At 34.1% G+C, this 24,911-nt stretch overlaps 1 long non-coding RNA gene across 2 annotated transcripts in view; it reads left to right on the top strand.

Moving 5' to 3' along the window:
- Window positions 1-9,448, top strand: part of LOC110598422 (uncharacterized) — a 296,730-nt gene extending 287,282 nt beyond the window's left edge. For both annotated transcript variants that reach the window (XR_013438128.1, XR_013438131.1), the window contains one exon: window positions 9,023-9,448. This is a non-coding gene — a long non-coding RNA (uncharacterized LOC110598422). The remainder of the gene's footprint in view (window positions 1-9,022) is intronic.
- Window positions 9,449-24,911: the final 15,463 nt, after the last annotated feature.

Below are 24,911 nucleotides of genomic sequence, written 5' to 3'. Positions count from 1 at the left end.
AAATCTATAGAGAAATGAAAATAAAAACCACAATAAGAAATCTCCATTATATATAACCATGGGGTATGCATAAAGTGATTATTGATAAAGGCAAAATATTAAAAGATATGTTGATAAGTTTCATTAACTATGCATAGTAAAAAACAAATATTTTACTTATTATATTAAATAACATTTCTAATTGCTTCACAGAATTAAAGACTATTTAACTTCTTTTATGCAAACCCTAGAAGAATTTCTTGGAAGACTCAGGGTTCTTGAACATTTTATAGCTTTTTGTTTTTTCATAGATTATTCAGTGCTGAGTTTTCCGATTATGCTATACTGTATGCATTCTTCCTATATCTTTAAAGCTAAACAACTTGTTTACTTAAGCAAATACATTCATAAATCGTGTGACTGAAGTGAAATCAGTGATCTTGAAGTTTTTATCCCACCTCTTCACAATGTAGAGAATTCAGTTTTGTGACTCGACTTCCCAGATCCTATGTGCTATTGTATCTATGCATTTCTGTGCAGCCAAAAGAATCACAGACTGTTAATATGACACCTTTAAATTCTTGCATGGGCTTTTAATTTTGTTTACTAAATATGCTATCTGTTCTACGATAATTTAGTTGTATAAAATACGGTATTACCTCCTATATCATAAAACTTTGCAGCTTCTTTACGTATGCAAAATTATATCCTAATGTTATATATATCATAAGATATATATATATATCATAAGACATATACACATATATATCTCATAAGACATATATATATCTTAAGATATTTCTGATAACTTCTAGAATACAAATGTTGGAAAACAGGAGAGTTGTTATACCAAAAAATGTTTTCTTACATACAGATACAAAACATTATAATAAAATTATAATGCACTTTCTTAAAATTCAATATATTGGAGACTCATTAAACATGAAAATAGTATATTTATGTGTTATTCTTTTTCCTTTTTTTCACTAATTGAGAAAATTTGAATAGATTACATCTTTAAGTACAACCCCGTTCATGAGATATGATTTTTTTTTACTTCTGTTTCCACATGCTTTCTTAACTATACCACAGTCTAAAAAATTTTTAGAGTTTTGCAACTTTTCTTTATAGAACTATAAAAATATTCATAGTGTAGAAAATTATAATTGTAACTCTTCTAGAAATCATCCAGTTAATAATTTTGTAAGAACATATTTTAATCTTTGCATTTGTCAATAATCATTTTAATATTAATAACTATATATTTTCATAATATTTTATAATATAATAAACCAATTCATATTGTTTATTTTAGGTAGTATTTACATATTTAACTTTTCATTATGAAATCTTCTAAATTCAAAACAACAGATAAAATATGTTTCTGTCACTTCATAATTACCATTAATGGGTCACTTTTATATAACAAGTTGTCATATATATTGGATATTTGTCTTAATCTGTTAATTAAAAGACTCATCATTTTCTTCACTAGCTATTTTTAAAAACATATTTTTTCTTCAGCCTCTTTTGCCAAGCCCCTCTTATCTCTTATTATATTGTTGTCAAATTGATCCATGAGCTCCTGGCTTAAAATACCCCAAAGCTTCCAAACTGTTTTAAATATGAACTGTGCTTCTGAGCTGGCCTCTGCTCCCAAGTCTTATTTTGTCCCCTCCACTGCTGGCCACTGCTGCACAATCCTCCAGTCCAGCCCTCTTGAAATAAACTGCAGTCCCTCCAACCAGCCCCTCCTGGTTTATAGCAGCAACCCTCCACGTGCTAATTCCTGCAGGGCATGAACTGCACCACTCTCCTCACCTGCATTTTTCATGCTAGACCAACAATATTTCTTACAGGTACTTCTTCCAGGATATGTTTTCTTAAAACATATTTCATTCCAGAAAGGATCCATTAATCACTGCTTTGGTATCCTTACAAGATCTTACATGAAGCCTTAAAAATTCTTATTGCTATGCATAATAATTAGCACTAACTTGGATTCCTTCCTCTTTGAACTGAGGTCAGAGTTGTGTGTAAACACCACACCTGGACAATGTTTGGCTTGTAGTAGATGTTTGGGGAATGTTGGGGCAACAAAGTGCTGATGGTCTTCTCTGAAACTTTCTTTGCCTATAGTATGTATCATCCTGTGTGTGTGTATCTCTTTAGGGTTACCATCTTCTTAAAGAAAATATCTGATGTTTCTTGGCTGTTACTATGGCACTGTCACAGAGAGCTCATGGTCTATAGTCCCAGGGTGTGCCATGTTTGAAAATTATTGAAATGAGCAAAGTAGATTAAAACCTTGGATCTGTCAGTTACCAACTTTTTCTCCTTATAGATCTTATTTAATTTGTATAAGCTTTAGATCCCTCATGCATTAATAGACATAATAGCATTTGCCAATTTAACTGAATTCATGCTCATAAAATATTTAACGGAATTCATGTTTATAAGATAGTTATTGCTATACATGTCACTATCTAATTTGGATTATTTGAACTTCAAATTTCAGAATATGGAAACCTTAATATTTCTACTTTGTGTTTAAAATTCAATGTACTAGAGATTTTTATGATGGCTGGGGAATTGTTGTTTGTTATTCTTGCTGTATAATGACATATCTAATTGGTAAACAAATATCTACCATTCTTTGTTAGTATGCTGTAAATCTTACCACTATGGGATTTTTAAAATTATTATCTTTATAATTTAAGGTCTTCTTCATAGTATATAATAATTTCATCCAGATGCTCATTAATTAATATTATATTATTAATGTAAAATTGGAATTTTTGAAATTAACATCAGAAATTAAAAAAGAAAAAAACACTGCTCTGCGCAATGGCACAAGCCTGTAATCCCAGTGGCTTGGGAAACTAAGGCAGGAAGATCACAAATTCAAAGCCAGCCTCAGCAAAAGTGAGGTGCTAAGCAACTCAGTTAACCTTGTCTCTAAATAAAAATACAAAATAGAGCTGAGGATGTAGCTCAGTGGTTAAGTGCCCTTGGGTTCAATCCCTGGTACCAAAAGAAAAAGAAAGGGAAGAAAAAATACTAAAGTAGAATTCCAAAGTACCATCAACACAAAATGTTGACTTAAAAAATTCTTTTAAAGAGCATACATTTTAGTGTGCAAAAATCAACATATAGTCAAGCACAGATCATGGAGAAATTTGAAAAGCATGATTTTGATGCAAATTTGATGTTCCACACCATTTAAATTTTGTATAAGGACACAGAGTTCTTGATGTTTGGACAAAAAAAAAGGAATAGAAAAAAATTTTACATCGAGTTTTTATTAAGCAGTAAACAAATGTCTCAAAGCAGAAAATACTCCTTACTTCTTGCAAATTTATGTACTCCAGGAAGATATTTCCTGTATTTTTATGTTTATTACTACAAGAGATTTAGTCTTGAATTATGTGGGTTCTGATTTTATGCAAGCAACATAACTTTTTCATCACTGAGCTATTCCTAGAACACAGTAGACATTTAGTGCAGTGCATCTAACATAATTATTCTTAAATTCCAGGGGAAAAATGTTACTGAATTATTGATCTTGCTTTAAGTCAAACCTTAAGTTCTCTATGAGTCACTTTGGAAATTCATGACTTGGTATAAACAGTATCATTTCTCCTGAATCTTTTTGGATGTCTGTATTAAAGACCTCTCCTGCTCCTCGAAGCATCCTCTCAGGTGAGAGCAAGTGGCCAGTGCTGATACAGCCCAGTCCCAGCATCCACTCTTTTCCTCTGCCACATCTATCAGTTCTCTGGTGGGACAGGAAGATAAGCTTGCCCAGCTCCCTAGTGTCTCTTTGTTCTCTGCTTTTGTGGTAGGGATGATTGCTCGGGGCCGCAGGCAGAAAGAACATAAAATTTCTTACCATCACTTGAAATTAGATTCCAACATCCAGCAGATATCTTGTAAAACTGTTTTATTTTGAAGCAATGATCTCAGTTATCTGTTATCAAATATTAAAAGTCTGCCATTCTAAAGTCCTCAATTTTTCACTATTTTACTGTTTTTGTCTTTTAATAAAAGTTTGATTTCTTGATAACTAAAGAGTCAGAGGATATCCTATTCAAAATTCTTATTTAATATGACAAGGAGCTATAACTTTGTTTTCATGTTCTTTATGGCTGGGCTATGTGCTGCATCTTACTTAGTTGTGTGGAAGGAACATGGCTACAACATTGGAAAATGTATTTACTTAAAGAAATAAGCACAATGCTATTAGGTCTCTTTAATGTAGCCAAAATGTAAAGAGGAAGTTTAAAGAATTCTTGATACCAGAGGGCTGACTGCTTCTGAGTTGTAAGTATGCATATTCGTAAGTAGGAATATTCTGATGGTCTTTGAAATTGTCAGAAATCTCTGTAGCTCACTGGGCATAGTGGCATATGCCTGTGATCCCAGTGACGTGGGAGACTGAGGCAGGAGGATCACAAGTTGAAATGTGGCCTAAACAATTTAGCGAGATCCTATCTCAAAACAAAATATAAAAAGGGCTATGATGTGCCTAAGTTGTTAAGAACCTCTGGGTATAATCCCTGAAAGAAAGAAAGTAAGAAAGAAAAGAAGGAAAGAAGGAATGAATAAAGGAGGTCTGTAGCTCAAAGCATACCAGGAATGTCAGGGAACAGGAGAGTTATTGCATTTAATGTATAGATACATTAAAAATCAGTTGCTGAACAGCATGAAGTGCAGTTTATTTTTCAAGTCCTTTTAATAGATTTGTGCATAAATTTCCAAGCCACTTAAATTCCACTACTTAGATTTCTATTTTTTATGTATATTGCTAAATTTATCTTAGCGCATTAGCATTATAAGCCTCAAAGTTTCTTCCTTAAAAATATGCTCCCCATCTGCTTCTCCTATATTTTTATAGAGATGTTGTTTCTAAAAGAATAGAAACACTTTTCCAGTTTCAATCAAGGTTTTCTTAAGAAACATAGAGAGGAAAACTGTAGCACTTATGTGGATTCTTGAGTTGAAGCACATTTTTTTTTTCCTGAAACATTTGAATATATGTATAATGGCAACTTACTGTTTGAACCAGCCTCACGTTCCTAGGTTCATTGAGTTCTAATCCAAATGGTAAATATTCACATCTGGGCATTAGCCGTAAAGGGAATCCCATTGCAAGAATTATGGCTTAATTATGCCATAACCGCTTTGCACTGAGCCCACAAAAGAGAGTTCATTTAGCTGCTAAAGGAGATAATGATTTTTATTTCACACACCAGATGGCGCTAGTACATTTTTAATCAGCTTTGATCTTTCTTGTTTCAAATTTTATCCCCTTTTCTCCTTGTCAGGAAGATCATGGATAAAAGATTAAAGTTCATATATGTTTTCTATTGTGTGAAATGTACCTGAAAGCTCTCATATATTGATTAAAAATTCATGACCCCTTTTCACATGGGCAAATATCCATTGGGCAATATTGATTCTTTGGGCAGTATTGTTTATGAATATTAAATATTACAATAATGACTAAGTGAATTTGCATTAGTTATTTAAAGGAACTGTCCACCATGACTGTCTAATCATTTAGAAATTCAATTCATTTAAAATTGCTTTAATTTTTAAAACAATTTCAGTCTGGATTTCATTATTCTGTCTTAGACTACTTGTAAGTTAAAAAAAAAAATTCCTCTGGTAACTACGAATTACATTTATCCATCATCCATAAGAGAGCCTTGTCTATGTGCAAATGAGTTTTATGTGAAGCCTCATGGGTGCCTGAAATTATTCCTGTTACAAACACTCTCTTGTTCTGCTTCATGCTCACATTTCCAGATCAGTGTCACTTTACTCTGCTTAAACCATCAAACAGATAATAGCATAAAATTAGGCTTCTTATTATAGACGTGGCAGCCATTGATGCCCCCCCACCTTTATCTCTTTCAATTGATTAGCAGCTCTTGTAAGAGAGAGGGCATATTTTAAAGGATATGTTCTCTTCTCTGTGACTTTCATAACTTTTGCTTCCTGGCCTTGAGCCTTTACAGTAGTCTCTTTTCTGGGAATTCAGTTTATCAACCACATTGATATTTCACTAAGTTTAAGTAGGAGTCCCCAGTAGGAAGAAACACCTACCTCTACATTATATAGCATGAAAAACTGACAACATTTTAAATGCGAGGAAACTCTTGCTTACTCTTTTCAATTTTTATTCTTTATCTCTGTCTTTCAGTAGAAAATGGTGGGGAAAATGCAGAATTATTAAATGCAATTTACAGAAAAGAGGCAATGATTATATCCTTTACAATCAAGTTGACTAGGAGACTGAAGAGGGTTTTTAAAAACCCTATCGTATTTCCGTGCTAACATGCAAATTGCTCCTCTCAGTATAATGAGCACCTTATCTAACTCAAGATATTTCATTTAGAGTCTCACATTTTTTCCCTGTTGATAGTTGAGAGGGTTATTGACCAAAATGCATTGATTGACTTTGTTATGCTAATAGTAGCACATAGAATGTGATAATGGGCTTAGCAAGCTAGTCTCCTGGAGAATTTTGATCCTATCTTTTTCATAGGAATCTACATTACCTTTTGGAAATAATCCTACATAAGCCACCAAAATGTGTTTTCTTTGTAATAGTTTCTCTCTTGGCAGTCCTTTTTTGATATATAGAAACCTCCAGCAGAATTAGGCTTAAAATTAAAAAAAAAAAGACAAACAGATAAAGCTTGTTGAACATTTGTCAAGATCAGGGAAGCAGAGGAGAAAGCACTTAAGACAGTTTCCAACTGTCAGAACAAGTGGCCTTTACACTGGTCAATCCCCAACTCATTTGAGGAACTGGAAGTCTTTCCACTTGGCATAGATTTTTCAGGAGAATAGAGGTTCTTTTGAGTGGTAAGTGAGGATAAAAGGCTCCCCAGCCCCATCTTGTCTTAATAAACCCTGCACTAGTAGTGTCTGGTTAGAGAATTTCTTCCAGGTTTGTGGTAGAATGGCCTTAGAGAGAGGCCAAGTACTGTGACTAGCTCTGCCTTGTGTTTTTCTCTTTGTCACATAAAATTATTGCAACGATAATTTTGCTTAAACCCTCCAATGCCTATCTGTTTAATCCAGGGGAAAAGCCAATGCATTTCTACTTGCCCTTATAAATCTGTGGTCCTGTGTCATCTGATACTCCCCTCAACTCCACTGTCTCGTTGACCTCACCCATTTTCCCTCCACTCCCATGCATCTCCTTCGAATAATCCTGTTTTTATTTGCTGGTTTCCTTGCTACTTCCCAGACATACCAAGCACACAGAGCGTTTTTGACAATACTCCCCCAGAAAGCTCCAGGACAAACCTCCTTTAAGATTCTGCTCAAATTTCACTTTCTCTATGAAATCTGTCCATCCTTGCCACTATGGAATCTGTGTACCTTGCTCTCTATCATTTTGCTCTTATTTATTTATTAACTCATAATTACTGTATTTTGCAAGTTTTTTTTGTGTGTGTTTGCATGTGTATGTATATGAGCCCAGATAGAAATGGGGTCAAAATTCACAGTTGCTTTTAATGTTCTTAAATTTACAATTTAGTAGAATTCCTTCTTTATGGACTTGAAAGATGAGGAGATATCATTACTTATCACTTGGTTTCTTTTTGCTCATTTTAGTCACCATACATGAAAATGGCTAAAAATGTCTAAAGATCATTATAGGAGAATTTCATATTCCAAGTGTAGGAATAAATGAATACCACCCCAGTGAGGATAAAGGGCTCTATTTTATCTGGAGGTAGCTATAGCCAAGGAGCCAGTCACCATCACCTGTGTTCAGCAGAGACTGGAGGACAGGAATGGGAGTGGGAAAACTTTCTGATAAAGAACAGGAAGGCCTCAAGTGCCCTCTGACTAGAGGCTTCTGGCACTGCCAAGGTAGCACAGTGTTCCCTCAGGTTGACTAAACCATAGATAGTCTTCTTTCTGACCACAGCCCCTGACCTCCATTTTTAGTGCATTCATTTTAGAAAGCTGAAAGTTGCATTTTTTTTCCTCTGGCCCTTTAAGATATAAATATTCTGCAATTAAGAAAACTTTTCCAAGGGCTTGTGAGCTAATCTTTTGAAATGTAATCAAGAAAGGTAGAGATCATGTCTCCCAGTCTCTGAAGAGAGTAGGAGTCTAACTTCTGTAAGTCCAGATGGACTCATCACATTGACCTACCTTCCCTCTAAAGTCCTCCAATATTTTTTCTTCCCACTGCTTAAAAATCCTCCAGCCTTTCATTTCAGCAGTATTCAGTTCAATATCTATTATTGCAATTGTCTTGACCTTTCTTGTATGGTCTTGATTAAAAATTTCCTTGCCATTTTAACAAGTGTATAGGGAATTTTTTCTTTTGCAGAATGAGGCATCTGAAGGCAAGCCAACTATCTGGAAGTCAATTTTTCTATGTGATTGGTTCCAAGAGCATAATTGGCTTTCTCTGGTTGGTTCTTAGTTCATGAGTTGGAACAGGGACAAAAATTGGGAAAGTTGACCATTGTTGACCAAGTCCTAACCATATGGGCCTATTCTGCATTGATTAGTTTAGATTTCTGGACTGGATGCTACAGAGATTGTGGGTCAGAGTTCTGTGACTATTTATTATGTGGCTATCTGTTTGAATATTTAGTGTCTCATAAGAAAACTGAGGCTCCTGGCAAATGTAAGAGAACCCAGCAGTAGAATATGTAGAAGAAGGGAGATTGTATTGCTCAGATGTGTATTCCATTAAACAATTTCTTTCTCCCATCCTACAGAAGCTGCCGGGAGATCTCAAGTGAGAAGTAAAGTGTAACACTAGAAAACTGCCTGGAGAAAATTGAGAAGAACTTGGATTATTGAAATGCTCCTTTGGTTCATGACAGATTAGGATTACTTACTTTACTTCTAGAAAAGCATTAACTGAAAAAAAAAAAAGAAAAGAAAAGCATTAACTGAAATAGGAACCTTTTAGAAGAATGTACCATTTCCCAGTAAGGGTAGAAATGGCTTCAGTGGGATGGTAAAGACAATGACTTTTGTGTTCTTTCAATTCCAGTGGCAAACCCAGTGGAGAAGGTTTCCAGCACAGTTGCCCCAGTTATGCGAAGCACCAATGGATAATTTTACCAGCAATACCTTCCAGAAACAAGCATAAAGCCTTGGGTACAAGAAGATTCCCATCTGAACAACAAAAAGGCCTTCAGTAGTAAAGCCAGAAGAGAATTACTTGGAATTGGATTAGGAAGAGGACCAGTGTTTATAATGACCCATTTCTCACCCCCTGCTTTGTCTTTACCAAACTTTGGTCAGGTTTTTTCATGCTGATCTTTCCTATAGGCACCTGCATTCTGCTTAACCCCAAATCTGAGCAGGCATGAAAAGCCAACTGTGTTCTCCTCAGCTTCTCCTGAGTATCACCTCACCATACAGTGAGACTCTTCTCTCGTTGAATACTGCTGGTCATTTCTCATTGTCTAGCTTCACCACAAAGTTTTTTTTTTTTTTTTTTTTTAAATTTCTGTTTCACTGCCTTTGTTACTAGCAGAAATTTTTTTTATTTATTTTGAGATACTTGCAGATGTCATGGTCACAGTGTTTTCCTGACTGCAATAATCCCTTTGAATCAAAGTATCTTTTATTTTTTTAACTTTTTTATTTGTTCTTTTAAGATATACATGACAGCAGAGTGTATTTTGACATATCATAGGTACTTGGAGTATACCTTGTTCTAATTAGTATCTTATCTTGTGGTTTTGGTGGCACATTCCTATATTCTTGTCAATTTAGGTGGCTGAGGCAGGAGGATCACCACTCCAAGGCCAACCCCAGCAATTTATCAAGACCCTATCTCAAAATAAAAATAAAAAGGGCTGGGGATGTGCTTCAGCAGTTAAGGGATCCTAGGTTTAATCTTCAGTACCACTGGGGGGAAAAAATCTATTGATCTGCATACAACAATTATACAACAAGAACTTGGTAGGGCATGTATTTAGGAACTTTTTTAAAATTAAAATTTATGTGTTTTAATTTAAGAATTTTTGTTGTTGTTTGTTTTTCTTCCTTGTTGGTTCATGAGAAGTGGGTTAAATCTCTGCTATTTTTTTTTTCTCAGCTCTTTTCCTTGTATCCTTATACCTGGTGGTGAAAAGAAGCAGGGAGGTTCCTCCTTTGTGCTTGCCTCCTGTTTTACCCAGATGAGTCAGCACTTGCTCCCACTGTCACAATTTCTAAGCTTTTCTCTTTTGCTGGCTGGTCAAGTCTGTTGAGTCCAATAGGTATTTCCAGGGTATGAATTGTTCAGGAAGGTGACAGGGCAAAGGGATTTCCATCTTAGCCCTAGCTTTCTGCTGTATTGGGCAGTTTGGTTGCCATTAATCAAGCAGTAATTCTCCTTCTCATGGGGCTCCAATGTCAGTTTCTCCATTGCTTCAGAACACCAAGAGGAGACCAGTTGTTATTAATGGTATCTTAAAAAGTGTGCTTTCAATTTCATGAGGCTTTACCATTCTGAATATTATAACGAAGTCACCTTCTTATTTGCATTCCTAACAGCTTCCCTGGGTATGTTGCAATGTCAGGTTTACAAAAGCAATGTGGTGTTTGAGATTTTTTAAATCATGAAGAGATAGAAATGGTGTTTACAGTAAAAATTTAGTAGAATTACTTGGTACCGGATGACTTAGAGGCTATAAGGGCAGCAATACTAGCAAAGGCAGGAAGGATTGCAATTGTGTGAAATGTACAGAGCGCATATTTTCTTCCCATAACTGCATTCTTTTCAAATATGGACCTATTTCAGTAAAGAGCATTTTCAGGAATATAACCTTTATGGAACTCTGTTACTGTATTATCCAGTTAAAATTCTTGATAACAAATGGCACCTCCTAGGTATATTGAGTACAACCAGAAGTTGTATCTGGTTCATGGTATTTGGTGATAATCATTGTACTGCTTTTGTATAATCTGGGAATAAATGATTTTTTTGGCCACTGATGCTAATATATGATAGTCAATATTTAATTATGTCATAGCTATAAAAACTAAGTAAATGCTTTTTTAATTCAAAAATAGAAACAGATACACTGAGGTTGAGACAAGATTTTATCAATTGTCAAAGTAGTTTAATATTACTAAGCCTCTGTATAAGAACATGGTTTTGCAGATGAAGCTCTTTTTTGATACTATGTATTTCTCAAGTATATTTTAGTAGCTGAAGAATCTTGACACAAGCAAAACTTATTCTCCATATTTCAATTTGTCTAGTAAGTGGTAATCATAAAGCCTACCATAGTAGGCATTTGTTGCTTGATTACCTGTATCTATTTCTTCCTTCTGATGCTCTTGCATTTCCTTCAAGAGCCTCTCCTCTGTCCTCAGATATATTATTTGGATAAGATGTACTCTAATTTTAGTTGTGTAGCTAGATCAGACTACTATAAACCCATTAGCCCATCCCAGAAATAGGAAGCACATGACTGTATTTACACCAACAAGAAATAAGGAAACAAACTCTGGAGCATTTAGGAAAGATTTTTCTCTTCTCTTTCATGGAAGCTGAAGAAAACAGTTGGGTAGTCCTCCAGCTTATGATGATGAGTCGATTAGACATGCATTCTATGAAGGCCCCAGTGCTGTCTGTAAAGCTGAAGAGAACCAGTTCTCAAATGGAAAGAGCACACAAATAAGTATAGAGAGCCACAGAAATTAAAATTGCAATTCTGAACTGGCCTGAAATCCTAAATTTTCTGGACTTTTCACATACATAAACCAATTATTCATCTTATTGTTTGTTTATTGCAGACATCTTAGATTTAAATTGTTGCTATTTTATTCAGAATATATCTGATAGGGTTATTTTTAAAAATTAAAGAAAATGCATAAAGCTGAATATAAAATCTCCACATTATACATGGGAGCTATAACTCTTAGGGTGGCAGAATCCCTCTATGGTGTCAAGGAAAATGAATAAGACATAGGATATAAGATTATTAATAAACCAGATATTTATGAAAATTAGTCCAAGAAGCTCATACTTTAAATAACATGCTTCTTTGAGCCTGCATAGAAATGAGCTAAAAGTGTTGACCTTATATTGTCTTTAAACTAGAGACTACATTCTAGAAAATATGCTGAATGAAATGTTTTAAAAGAAACAATTTGTAGAACTGAGAAATTTAAGAAAGCAAATATTAGTTTATTAGTTGTATGATGCATTTAGGTATCAGGATAAATTTTAACAAATAGAATGGGTAAGGAAAACAGTGTCCTATCATTAATTAAAATTGACAGCAGCCTATATTGAAATCCCGAATACTTCCCTATCATGATTGTATTTAATTCACTAACACTTTAAACACAAAGGAAGCCTTATCAGCATTCTGAAGCTTTGGTCTAAATTGAAAAGCAGCACTTTAAATCTTCTATTACACACTAATAACTCAGATGTCTATCAGTTAGTCCCTGACTGTTCTTTACATAAGTTACATGGAACAGGTCTAAGTGGAAGTGGATAGCTTTTTTACTGAAGAAAAAATTTTATTTTAAAAATGCATATGCATTAAGTTTGCATGATTTTATATTATCCAAATAATTAGTGGGTTTAAGTCAGTGAGAAAGGATGCTCAAATTGTTGATTTCTCATTAATAAGTTCAAACAAAGGATTGATGAATTTTAAAAAATATGGTGATTGATGAAAAAGATTTATGATTTTTCATGAGTTATAAAGAACTGATCTAGTCATTAGGTTTTGTTACAATTTTGGTTAGAAGTCTCATGTGCAAATGTTGAATATCTTTTATTATTGCTAATATAAGACTGTCTCACTACAGTAGAGAGATGCTGTTTTGTATAATTCTGTGGTAAGATAACTCTCCATGGCACAATAAGGGTGAATATAGTTAGCAATAATGCACTGAGTATCACAAAATATCCAGCAAAAAGGATTTTGTATCTATTTGCCATAAAGAAATGATAGTCACTGAAGGTGGTAGATATGCTAATTACCTTGATTTAATTATTACCCAATATATGTATACATAAATCAAATCATCACAGTTATCCCATAAATACATACAATTATTATATAACGATCAGAAAAAGTAAAAATAAATTTTAAAATATGAAGTTACCTAACACAAACACAAGAGATAAAAAGACTTTCATAAACAAATCCTGCTTCATGATTGATGTGTTTTACAGTCCAGAGTTGACAGAAAGGTATATAGATCTCTGCCCAAAAGACTACTCTTGCTTTTAGGAGTTTTCTAAGATTGAGTAGCTAGATATTCAAAATAATAAAGTTCCAACTTAGTTCCTTTCTATCATATGTTTTAAGTTCTTTTTCCTTCTTCCTCGATAAGTATCTAAAATTTGTATTAAGTCTTAGGAAGTGTATTGTGTGTCCCCCAAATTTAAATGTTGAAATTTCAACCTCCACTACCTCATAACATGACATTAGGAAATAAGGCATTGTAAAAGCAACCAATTAAGTTAGGATGATATCACCTTGGAGCAGGGTAGCTTGTAATAGAGTATGATCTGTGTCCTTATAAAAAATGGGAAATTTGAACACAAAGACACACAGGGAAGACAATAAGAGACTGCCAAGGAGAGAGCCTGGAATAGATCCTTCCCATGCCTCCCTCAGAAGATAACCATCCTTCTGACATCTTGATCTGCAGCTTATTGCTTCAGGAACTGTGAGAAAATACATTTCCTATAGTTCATGATACTCTGTGATGGCCCTAGCACACTAATACAATCACCAAAATGGAAGCCTTAAAAGAGGCAGTTAACTCAAAAATTTCTCCTCACACCTTGAAGAGCACTGACATTAAGATGATGGGGAAAAGATCTTTCTTTCATATTGAAAATAAAGGGGGACATGGCCCAAGTAACAAAATATCTTTCATATGTATTTGTTTTTCTAATCCCCAATCGTTTATGCAGAAGTTTTCTTTTTCAATATATAATGAGTCCATGCTTATCAATGCTTTGAGCTCTTGATAGGTGGAAGGCCAGGTGAACATAGTTATAACCTATTGATCAAAATTAGAATTGTTAATACAGCTCTGGGTGATTCAGATTGTTCTAATACAGGAATTTAGTGTCATTTTTTTTCTCCATTTACTTTTATCACTGTACAAAAAAAAAAAGTGGAACTGATTTCTGTACAATAGATATTCTTTGGAGGAAAAAGTCAGTAGTCAAGAGTGGGAAATTATAGAGCAACTGGGTACTCCAGTGAGATGGGGACTAGAAGGAGCACGGTGACCTGGGGTGAAATCTCATAGATGCCTGGACCACGAACTTGAAGAGAGGCCGGTGGGTGAGGCTCTCCAGTGAGATTAAGACTTTTTGACTTGGTAAAGTAAACAGATGAGTGTCCTGGGGACTCAGTGCCCAGCTCAATGAATAGAGTTGGAGAATCGCTTGGGGGCTGCTTCTAGGAGATGGCAAGTAGTGATTATTTTGGAACTTACATTTCTCTATACATCTTTCTTCTATTAAAGCAAAATTTTAAAAAAAGGTAGCACAAATAAGTTTCTAAAATGTGAAAGTATCTTCCAAGTGGGCAGGTGGTGAAGGTCAACACTGGTGGTCTTCAGAGTATTTCTACTTGCGGTTTTCTGTAACCTTTGCTGGCCTCTGTTTTAAACATTCTCCCAAACTTGTCTTGGCGACTGAACTTTTCTTCTGACACATGCCCCTACTTGCTGTAAGTGAATGATAGCTTTCCTTATTACTGTACTAACATTATAACTTTTGTACTAAACAAGCAGTTTTATGAACTTGTGGAGAATGTGCATGGTGAAAATAATATCATCCTGATTTATAGACAACGCCATTGAGACCCGGAAAAATGTAGCTATTTGTCAATGGTAACAATTGGGAAGGTTTCTATACTTGCTATTAGACACTGTTGGGCCCTCAGTTGTCAGTAATGGCCAGAAAAATTGGGAAGAAGATTGACATAGTTTGCTTTTGATATAACTCTGTTTTCATCCTTCTTGAATTTCTGCTCTATTTTCCTCCTTGAGAAAAATAATATCTTGTTCTCAGTTGATGACAGGCCAATCACTCCTAAGCTTCTAGTACTAAATTTGGTGCTTGCTGACTGGGGCTTACTGAAGACAGGACTCCACTCAGGGTCAATGCACTGGAAAAGACAACTTGATACTGATAGAATTTAAGACATACTGTTGGAAGGGCAGACAATGGGATTTGTACTCCATAGAAGAGACTGCTCAGAAATATCTCCAATTACATCCAGACTTTCAAGATTACTTCCTTAAAAAGCCATCGTTGAATGCTATTCAACCTAGAGGCCCCTTTCAGTGTTCAATTATTTTCCTATCAAAGTCCTGAACATGGCTTACCAACCTGTCTAGGTTGGGACTCAGAACATCTTTGGAGCTGTTACTGCTGTGATTAAGTCATGGGTCTGGTCCTTACTACGTTTTTTTTTTTTTTTTCCTTTCTAACTACAGAAAACATAGTTTAGATGCTGTCAAGCAGACTTAAAGACTTCCTTATCAGCCTTTAGTTGACAGCTAATCACTTTTAGCCTTACATTATCTCTCTTGAAAGCATCAGTTATCTCTAGCAACCACCATTAATTTCCATTATCATTATTAATACTCTATATGCATATCCTTCATATTTCTCAAATTCTTGATTTATAGATGGTTTATCAGCCTGTCTTCTCCTTTATTACAGAAAACTCAAAACTAGATAATTTATACTGAACAGAAATTTATTTGTTTCACCGCTCTGGAGGCTGAGAAGTCCAAAAGGGTGACACTAGAACCTGGCGTGCCTGTGTATGTGTCACCTTTCACAGAAGGTAGAAGGATAAGAGAGGGCAAGCAAGAGATCAAGAGGGAACCTGATTCACTTTTTTAACAAGCCTGCTTTCCCACAAGTAGCTCACTCCCACAGTAAAATTATTAATACATTCAAGAGGACAAAGCTCTATGACCTAATGACCTATATTTAAAGCCCTACCTCCCAATAGTGTCCTTGACAGCTGAGAACCATGGACAACTAACCTTGCCCAGAGACAGCACACTTCAGCAGACTTAGCATCCAACAGAGACATAATTGGTCTTCTCGGAGAAGAAGAAGACCATAATAATCAAATAAATCAAAAATTAAGTAATTTAACTAAATAAAACTTTTTATGGAGGAGAGGGCTTGAAGCTACATTTTGAAAGATCAATTAAAAAAAAAGGAAAAGGAAAAGGAAAAAGAAAATTGACCCAATAGAGTTAAAAATGAAGACATGGCTAAGAAATTAAGAGAATAAGAAGAAGCCTTTCTTAATAATCTGTGTACAAATAAATTTGAAAAATGTCATTTAAAATTTTTAATAATTTAGGAATATATAATTTTTGAAAACTGACACCAGATGAAGTAGACTGTCCAAAGTGAATACCTTCAAAGAAAGTTTCAGATGATTCCTTCACCTACACATGGCAATCTATCTGGATTGTTTTGTGAAGAAATTTTATCAACAGTAATATGTAATATTACTAATAATATTATAAAATGTTTTAATACACTTTATAGTATTAACATATCTAAAAAATATGAAAATAACACCCAGCACCACAAAAAATAGCTTAATTGCTGTTTTATCCATTTAATTTTCTAGCAAAACTTCAATGATTTTAGAACATATAAACAACCAAGATTTCAGGGTCCACCTTCCCACTCGAGAATACTATATCATTTTTCTTTTCAATAAAAGAGGACAAGATATATTTAGAATTTTGATTATAATTTGTAAATACATGAGAAAAATAATCACGATGTTTATAAAATAAATATTTTAACATATCAAGCATGTTTATAATATACCAGGCAAGATATTCTCATTTTGGCATTTCATTTTGAATACACTTCACTTAATTAAACAGAAAATTTAGTTTGTCAGTAATCCCTTTCTACTCTGTGTTGTATTAGAAAATGTTTCCATATATGAGACTTCATCTTCATAACAAAAATGGCAAACCAATTTCTATTAGCAATAAATTGTAAAAGTAAAGGAAGAGAAAACATGTCACTTCCAAAATATGTAGAAAATAATATGATTCACTCAGCAATATGCAATTTGTTTGAATAAGTGAATATTAATTCAATGCATTTTGTACATGTAATATTTATTTAACTTCCAAGAAGTTTATTAAAATTTTCAGAACTTAGCTTATAAGATAGTGTTTACAAATTATAATCAAAATTCTAAATATATCTTGTCCTCTTTTATTGAAAAGAAAAATGATGTAGTATTCTGGAGTGGGAGGAGGAACCCTTAAATCTTGGTTGTTTATAGATTCTAAATTCATTGGAGTTTTGCTAGAAAATTAAATGGATAAAACAGCAATTAAGCTTTTTTTTTGGGGGGGGGGTGCTGGGCATTAGAACCCAGGGCCTTGTGTATGCAAGGCAAACACTCAACCAACTGACCTGTGTCCCCAGCCAACTATTTTTTAACTCGGAGGAAAACATTGGCTTTCTTTTGACCTTTGGTAATAATCACAAATCATAAATTATAATCATAATTGACCTAAATGTAATGGACTTTAGTCCAAATTGGTACTTTATCTTTTTTTCTCTATTGTTTGTTTGTTTAGAGTTTCAAGGAAGTACAGATGTGCTATAACATTTGATTTAAGAATATTTTTTAAGTCTGTTCAATGAGAGAGGAAATATTCATCAGTGTTGCATTATTATAACAAAATGCTTGAGGCAATTAACTTATAAAACAAAAGGTCTATGTTGGCTCATGGTTTTGGAGGTTCTAGTCCAAGATAAAGTCATTTCTTTGCTCTAGGTTTCTGGCCAGAGTATTGCATCATGACTGGAACATAGGGCAGAACAAACGGCTGGCCTTATAAACCAGAAGGGGCCAGGACCAACAATGCACTTCAAGGGCATGCATTCAGTGACCCAAGGAGCACCCACTAGTCCCACCTCCTAAAGGTCCATATCACCTCCTAATACCACCTCCCTGGGACCAAGATTTTACAAATGGCACATTCAATATACCAACTACAGCCTATACTAGATTTATGCTTTGTGTATCTGATTGTCTACAAGTGGAGAGCATGCATGGAAACACAGAAGTATTCATACTTTCTTATAAGTATTCATACTTTCTTATAAATAAATAGTTACAAACAATCTGAGTAGTTTGTGCTTTCTCATTACTTGAAATCTTGCTTATATTAAAGGATGCTTCCCAGAATTTTGCAAACTTAACTTGTATTATTTCCATAATCAAGGGTTAGAGGGAATATAAGGAGGAATATGTGTGCAATAAAACTCATTTCCACTAGGCTATACAAGTGGCACATAAGTAAAATAAAATTTTAAAAAGAAAGATCAATGAAAAAAAGTCTTTCAGAGCTCCTATAATTATTTTTATAGACTGATATTCATATTTGCATCATATGTGTAATCTATGATCCGTGCTGGTTAGCAGTTCTTTGATGTTGTTCTTGGTTATATACTTCATGTTTTATTTATATAATACTCTTTTAATCCCAGCATTCAAAGATCCATCTGTCTAAGTGACAAATTAAGTTTTTAGCAAACATATCAGTTATTTTCTTACTATGGAAAAGAAATAGCAGAATTTTTTTAAAGTCTTAACTGTGTAACGAGGAATTTGCCTTCTTTAAATCTACAGCGTTGACATACATATCTCTCTTTTCTTGAAATCTGCATTGTTTTACAGACACTTTATAATAACACTGTCTCTTTCCCATTTTGAATTCCTCAGCCACTCTCAGAGAGATCACAAATAAATTTGGAGGAAGACATAAGTTTTATTATGTTAAAACGTTTCTTGAATATAAAAACAAAGATTCTAAAAAACAATGATATTAATGATCTACTTCCACAAGACCCAGACATTTTGCAATTCTTAAAATTGTATTAAAAGATAGGAAAAATAGTCATAAAACTTTGAAACCTAACATTTATTGATGAGAAACACGAAACCTAAAAAAATCCAGTGACCATCCTAGCCTTATGAAAATTGGATTCCATTTATGAGACTGAGCATGTAAACGGAGTTTCCAGGTATCTGTGTGATTTGACATGCATAAGGGGTTTTTTTATCCTATTAAGAAAGGGGGATAGAGTATTAAAAGAGGGAATTGTTGTGAAAGAATAAATCTGACATTAATGTACAGATGCTTGGTGAGAACAAGGGGAGAAGTGAAAGTAAAGGGCACTAATAGGACATTTGTCTGTTTCTCACAAAACTTGGGTATTGAGTTCTCATTGATATGATGGTTACATTCTGAAAGAACTACATAGCCTTACATTTAATAAGGTTTCCCACCAACAGAAAAAGATTGTTTTAACTGAAAAAAAAAATGAGTATACGTATATGTGTAAGAAATCCTCTCTGAAATACCAGACAGACATTACTGGGGATACCATGGGAAACAGAGGTTGAGTTTGCGTATCAATCAGGTAGGGCCAAACCCATTGTGAGATTCAAATATTGATGCTATTTGTACCCTATGTTAGGCTAAAGGCATTCACATTATTTTTATATAAAGCAAATGTGAATCTTAAAACTTTCAATAATACATATTCTCTTTCTCTGTCTCTCTTTCTCTCTCTCTCTCTCGTTCTCTTTCTCTCTTTGTTTGAATTCTGTCACTAGGGTTTAACAATTAGCATACAGAAAGTTGATGTATGTTGTTGAATTCAAGGTTTGTTAAACTTAACCCAAACTTTTCTCAATTTTACCTTTCACTCTTTCACTACTAAGATCCTTTTCAAAGACGTACCTTTTTTTTTTTTTTGACATAACTAGGCAACACACACAGACACCTGCATAAAATAGAAGGTAGGCTCCACCACAATGGTACACCTCCAGATTAGGTGCTCAGAACAGAGCTTGGCATGCAGTGATATTGAATACCTATTTGCTGAATGAATGACTGAAATGGATTTACTGTATAGAATTATAGAAAAACATCTTTAGAATTTTATTTAATGTACTGCCTCTGAAATCAGGAAAAGTCATACATTGCTTTTCATAGAATTTGAGAATAAAGTTCTGCCTGGTGCCTGATTAGTATTTAACAAAAGAACAGATTGAAACATTCTTCAGAGTTCTTCAAGCTATATATATTTTATATATAAGAACAGTAAATTGGAATGAGAATAGCATGAGATTCTTCAGTCCAATGGAGCCAGATTCAAACCAAGATCTAGAATTTTTTAGTTGTGTGATCATGGGCAAAATATACGTTTTGGGGATATATGATGTGTTAGAATTAGATTGTCAGATAGATAGACATATATAGTTACATAGATATACAAACTTACGGTATAACGTAAACGTGGCACACAATAATATTAAGCTCTGTTTTTGCCCTATTCTTTGAGTAGGGCTTAATGTAGGTCACTGAAGCATTGACTCTGTGGCCATGAATGAAGAAAAACACAGCTATTTCTCCTGTTTTCACTGGAGCAGGGCTGCATTCAAGCTAAGTAATGGCAAACTAATGCATTCAGACTACCCTTTCTTCAGGTAATTCATATCCTAAGGAGTATTTTCCTCAGCTGTTGCTAAAAGAGACATGGAAAGTTCAGCTATGATAGATGCAACTGGTGAGTAGATAACACTTAATTCAGGTCTAGAACCATGTATTAATTATACACAGGAGCATAAGACCCCAAGACATTCACACCCACATGGATGTAGTTTCCGAGTAGCTTATTTCATCTCTAGACAATGAAAGTTAGTTCATCCTTACCAGAAAGAAAATTTTATCAGAAAAGCCTCCTTTTTCTAGGAAAAAAATGTACTTTATGAAATGATGACTGGTTATTGCGGCACTCACTGGATTCATCGACTGGATTATTCCATAAACTTGGATGTGGTTCTGGAATTGTACTCATATAAAAGATTTTCATTCTTTTGATTTGAAGTCATGATTTGATAACACGACATAAAAAAAAACATAGAACCACATGTGATCTTTCCTTAATTCAGTACTTTCATACAAAGGACTCAGACACCACCAACGTGTTCTGATAAGTAATCTGAAAACTCAGTATTTGCAGAGTGGCTGCTGCCATTTATAAATGACCTGGTCAGAAATGGACTTTGCTAATTTTTCCAGATTGTAATAGTTTACAAAATTTAAAAAAACCTAAAAGATAAAAAGTGGAGAAAGATGGATGTATAATTAGTCTGTGTTTCTCGGAAAGGGACAAGGTAAAGAAAAGCAGCAGAGAAGTACCAACAATAATTTTGGGTCAAGAAAGCACAAAGAAGTTTTTGAGATGATGATCAGGGGTGACTTCTGTCTTATTTCCATTTTATTTCAACTTTTTTCTCTCACTCTCTCTCCACCTACCTCTCCATTTTATAATCTTAAAAAAGTTATTTATTAAGCATATACTCTGAGTTATGATTATATTATTCAAATAATATTTAATAGTATTCAAATGCAAGAATTTGCTTTAATTGAGAAAAACTTCATGCCTGCTATAGTGTATCATTATATTCATAGATGCTCAAATTCTATTTTTTCATCGCCAGTTATCATTATTTTTTTATAATAAGACTATAAAAACAAAGATTTATTGTTTTTATATACCTTCTAAAATATTTCACAGTCAGCTTCCAAATTACTTTCAGATCTTCTGTTGAAAAAAATAAAATTTTCTGATATCAATCTCCTAGAAAAAAAGAGAGAAAGTGACTCCCTAACCTTTATATCCAAATATATAAAAATATGCATATATGCATGTATATCTTTGATATATACATATGCATATATTATCTTTCTAGTGTTCATCCACCTTTGGTAATTCCTGCACTTAGTGTTAGTGCTCATACAGGCAAAGGCAAAGCTATTTATTCAGCTGCAGGCATATTCAATTTAACAAAGAAAAGATTTTACCCTTATTAAAAATAAGAAAACAAACATGTCCTTTATTTAGAGTAGGTATCGTGATTACATGCTATAATTAAAGCTGAGCACTCTATTGTTTTCAATTGCATACTTATAGTGTCTATAATATTTGGTAGAAGAAAGGAAATAGTCATTCCTATTTTTTACAGAAAAATATAGTAAAAAGTTAAAAATAAGGCACAAGGAAAAATATATATTAATATTTACTTGATTTTTTTACCCCCTGAAAATGCAGCATGGAGTTCCTACTGAGCTCTGGAATTAGTTTGTAGCATTAAAGAGAGCTTTAGTCATTCATATTGCACTTTCTGGAGAGGTCATTTCTCTTATGTGACTGTACAACAAATGAAGGTACAGATTCTGGACATCTGTGGCCAGCTTCATTTTTTCTTCTACTTTTGCTCACAGGAGAGGTTTCCAGACATCATTAGCTATTATGGATAGAAATGAAGTCCCTTGCTTCTGTTATATAGATCTTCCTTCTTATGGCTGTGACCTCTTAGATCTGTCCTTCATTGTTTCAAGTCATAGCCATAGATATGGAGGCCTTCCATTTCTGGCACAGTATGAGGTTATTTCCATCCCCACCCCCAACAGGCCACTATGTCCTCTGTACAATTGTACATTTTTTGTCCTAAGAAGTTCTGTAGCTCTCAAGATTCCTGGAGATTCTGGAAACATTTTTTTACCAACTATAATACCCAATGGACATTGCTAGCTCATGGAAGTAAGCAATGCATATGAAGGTGGATTTTCTTATGCTCTACTGAAAAAATACATAAATTGAACATTTTGATTGAACAAAGCATCTGTGACTTCTGGGTATTTCAATATGAAAGATGCTGCTCTCCTAACATATGATTCTTCCATTGGTAGGAAGACAACCTTAGAACCTAAAATCTTCTCTCTAAGCACTTTGTGCTCTGTTTGTCAGTCTTTCTAGAGTATTATTTTCAACATTCCCTGTCTTCCGGCAAGTGGAGAATCTCAGATCCTTATGCAGTTCATGCTGTTGCTTATATTACATCTATTTTATGCAGAATCAAGACGATCAGAAGGTAATACTTTGTGTGAAAATTATAATGAGCTGTAACACCTAATCAACTTCTTATTAACCCTGTCAGAATGTGCTCAAACTTTCGATTCCCTTTACTGAGTTGAGTCCCTCCAGATAGGGCTCAACCCAAGCTATTTGACTTTGACCGGAAATTTCTGAGTTTTGTGCTGAAATTTGCTCTTCTTTTTCTTTAGGAAAATAGAGGCTTTGGAAGACTCTATTTACAACTTTATTGGTTAAGAATAAAAAAATAAATAAAAAAAACAACAAAATCTGTGGGGAAAATGTCATGGTGGATAAGAAGAGAATAAATAAAGATTTAAAAAATCCCTCAAAGGCTCAGAAGATTGTGAACATTATGAATCCAATATTTGTTTCCTGATTGGCAGTGGGGAAAATTACAAGAATGACAATGACTGCTTCCATGATGATGCAAACAATGTGATATTATCATTTAGGCATTGCAGACAATTCTGAGCAAGCTGGATGCCACTTCCTTGGGGTCTCTCTCATTTTAAAACAGCATGGATCAAGTGAAAAAAAGTAACTTATTCCTGGAAAAACCGGAAAGTCTTCTGGTGTGAGTCTTTTAAGAGAAAAAACAAGAATAGTGTATGCAAAAAATAAAAATTAAGTGGAGAGGAATGAAGAAGGAATGAAAAAAAAGGACATGTTACTGTCAAAACTTAGTAAAAGTTCTCTCCCCTTGCTTTACAATGTGATAACTCTTCAATTCTCTTTCATATCATTTTGATAACTATCTTCTGACTTATAATTAATTCGAATAATTTGTCCTTAGGCTTCCCTGTTAAATTAGACTAAAAGAGTATGGACAAGGTTTGTTTAAACTCTGTACCATCTTTTTACCATAGTGAAATATATTCAGTTGAAAAACACCCAGCAAATATTTGTTGAATAATCCCTTTCTGACTGATAGTTGTTTGGGAAATCAAAAGAAAGAGATATATAGGAAAGCAAATTAATAATAGCTTGTTAACTTGTTTTAATCTATATGTAGTTAGGGAGAAAAGAAAAAAAAGTGAACCAATGTTAATGTCTTACAGAACTATTATAAAAACATGCCAAAGTCCTACCTATATTTCCAGGTTTAGTAGCATATTGTGATAGAAAGCCTAATAATACTTCTTTGTAAGGTAACACATTTCAAAATGAATATTGCCCAGTGATGTGATTTTAATGGTTTTCTTCTCATCTCTTGGTAGGTTTTGCCATTTTTGTCTCTGTTACTTAATGGTGATACACTCAGCTAAAAAAAACAAGACTAAATACTTGCGAAGGCCAGGATTACACTTAACAGGTTGCTTCTTTTGAAATGGGATATAAGGAGAAAGGAAGCAAAAACAGAAAACAAATAATTAAGGGCAAACGTAGAATTGGATTTTCTCCCAATACCAATTCCCTATTCAGGTACCCAAGGCTAATGGAGGTACTCATCACAGAAGACAAGCAAAAATTTGTACCACAGTATGCCTATGTCTATAGTACTGCTCCAGAACTTGTAATAGAATGGGTTTTCTCACAGCAGGAAGTCTTTTACCTGGCTGAACATCATAGGCCATTTTCTTATTATATAAAAACTGAGACCTCCTGGGGGCTCATGAGAGCAAAGATCTGAAATATTTATATATTAACTCAAAGTTTTACAAACATTAACATCAATTTACTAATAACACTTACTGCTGACCATCTCCTGTTTCTCAGATGAAATGAGGAAATCCTAGACACCAAATGGAGTAGAACTCACCCTTATGTGGAAACTTTTGTGAAATTTTCTGTCTTTGGGTTGCCAACCAAATCAGCTTTGATATTTGCCCTCCAGAGCAAGGAGACCTACTTCAAAGTTTGTTTCTAGGCTTATGTTCCATGGTGTTCATTCTTGCCAGTGAGTTGTACTAAAAGCCAGCTGGCAGTACGA

Source organism: Ictidomys tridecemlineatus, chromosome 4 (assembly GCF_052094955.1).
Source record: "Ictidomys tridecemlineatus isolate mIctTri1 chromosome 4, mIctTri1.hap1, whole genome shotgun sequence".
Classification (NCBI taxonomy): domain Eukaryota; kingdom Metazoa; phylum Chordata; class Mammalia; order Rodentia; family Sciuridae; genus Ictidomys; species Ictidomys tridecemlineatus.
This window is presented reverse-complemented; position numbering and strand designations above follow the sequence as displayed.